Below are 2342 nucleotides of genomic sequence, written 5' to 3'. Positions count from 1 at the left end.
ACTATGAAAGCTAAAATTGGTAGGTTAAGAAAAATAAGTGAATAAAACTTGAAAAATAAAAAACTTTTGACAGAATCGCTATTTTTGGCTGAATTTTTTTGTGGTAACTTCTTTTAACCTATATTCTGTGGGAAAAATAGCTAGAGCCTTTAGTTTGGTCAGATTTGAAAGTTCCAAAAAAGTAGCAAATTTTGTGTTTGTCGAAACTTCAAACGACCATAACTTTTGCTCCGGTTATCAGAATCGCAATTATTATATATGTATTTGGGGTAGAAAAAAATTTCCTACGCCATGGCAAAGGACTCTAAGGGAAATGGATGCACATGGTTTGGAGCATTATAATTTTGAGCATTCTGATTCTGAGCATTCTGATTTTGAACATTCTGAGAACATGGCACAACCTCCACCCCGTGAGAGGACTCTAAGGGAAATGGCTGCACCTGATTTCACCTATGAAAGCTTGTGCATCCAATACCCTGATGAGGATGTCCCATATGTTCTTAAAACAGGACTGATTCATTTGCTTCCAAAGTTTCATGGCCTTGCAGGTGAAGACCCGCACAAACATTTGAAGGAATTTCATATTGTCTGCTCCACCATGAAACCCCCAGATGTCCAAGAGGACCACATACTTCTGAAGGCTTTCCCTCATTCTTTAGAAGGAGCGGCAAAGGCTTTTTGCACCATTTTAATTATGGACTGGTCTTAATTTTCAATTAATTAGGCAGTTTTATTATTTGGGCTCATTTAGCTAATTTGATGTTTTTAATCTAATTTCAGGAATTAATGAAACATTGGGCTTAATCCGGATTTTTGTTGTGGACTTGAAGAGGGCAAATAAAGCAGCGCTTACCTTAGTTAATTTCTAATTAGGAAATTTCGCAATTTTATTTTATGTTGTTCAGTGTTTATTTCGTTTTGGGCCAGAGTATTGTAATAGGGCCCAGTGACTTTGAGTGACTCTTTTTAAATAGCTGCCTTGGGATTCGTGTAGGGCATTCTATTCTGCTATGCTATTTTTCATTATTCAGAGCTTTTGTTTTAGGTTTTCACGCTTTTCTGTTCCCTTGTTACAGTTTTCGTTCTTAATGCAAATTTTCGTTTTCTGTTTCTAATTACGAGTTCATTCTTGCTTCTTCTTCTACTTTCATTTACGTTTCTGTTCATTTACGTTTCTGTTCATTTACATTCTTGTTCATTTACGTTTCTGCTTCATGTTTCATTTGCGTTTTCTGTTTAAATCCATGGAAGGCTAGATTTTCTGGTGTTGTTTCCTTTTGAGGACGAAGCCCAACTCTCTTTGAGGTTTCGTTTGTAATGAGGTTTCCTGGCAGTTTTCCCTTCACCAGTTATCCCAAATTTCGTGAATATTAATCAGTGCACGCTTCGTGTTCGATTAATTGCCTCTGAGCCTAACTTGCGTTCATGCTTAATGGACGAAGGGCTAACTGGTGTATGTGGTGCCTAATCACGTATTGAAAACCCTAAGTTGATTTTCGCTTAGTAAATTGAAATAGGGTTGGATTAAGTGGTTGACTGTTAGGGACGAATTCTCCATAACCCAGGATAAGAGAGTGGCTTCTGAATAAGAGGAAACAACCCGTTTTTAATATTAGTAGTTTCATATTCCATTTTATTTGTTCTACTCTTTAATTACCAAACAACCAAACCCCCCCCCATCGTTACTGTTACTGCAAGTATATTATGAACATTTGGCTTGTCACTGCTCGTTGGGAAACGACCTAGGATCACTTCCTAGTTACTGCATTTTCATGTTTATTTGATTCGGGTACGGCCTCGATCAGTCTGCTCCACCATGAAACCCCTAGATGTCCAAGAGGACCACATACTTCTGAAGGCTTTCCCTCATTCTTTAGAAGGAGTGGCAAAGGACTGGCTGTATTACCTTGCTCTAAGGTCCATCACGAGCTGGGATGACCTGAAGAGAGTATTCTTAGAAAAAAATTTCCCTGCTTCCAAGACCACAACCATCAGGAAGGATATCTCAGGTATTAGACAACTCAGTGGAGAGAGCCTGTATGAATACTGGGAGAGATTTAAAAAACTATGTGCCAGTTGCCCTCACCATCAGATTTCGGAGCAGCTTCTTCTCCAATATTTTTATGAAGGACTCAGTAATATGGAGAGAAGTATGATAGATGCTGCTGTAGATGCAATTGGCTTTGATGTTTTGATGATGATCATGATGATGTGTTGCAATTGATGCAAATGGGCTTTTCAAGATTAAAATTCAAGACAATACTTCAAGATTACAAGTCACAACATCAAGATGATCACTAGAATATTAGGAAGGGAATTCCTAATTGAATTAGCAAAGGTTT

The 2342-nt window shown here is 37.9% G+C and overlaps 1 non-coding gene across 1 annotated transcript; it reads right to left on the bottom strand.

Annotated features, from left to right (window-relative positions):
- Window positions 1-1987: 1987 nt before the first annotated feature.
- Window positions 1988-2094, bottom strand: LOC114400985. The gene has a single exon (XR_003664103.1). It is a non-coding gene; the product is annotated as a small nucleolar RNA R71 (small nucleolar RNA).
- Window positions 2095-2342: the final 248 nt, after the last annotated feature.

Source organism: Glycine soja, chromosome 19 (assembly GCF_004193775.1).
Source record: "Glycine soja cultivar W05 chromosome 19, ASM419377v2, whole genome shotgun sequence".
NCBI classification, from domain to species: domain Eukaryota; kingdom Viridiplantae; phylum Streptophyta; class Magnoliopsida; order Fabales; family Fabaceae; genus Glycine; species Glycine soja.
Note: the sequence above shows the minus strand (reverse complement) of the source record. Positions and strands in the feature narration are given on the sequence as shown.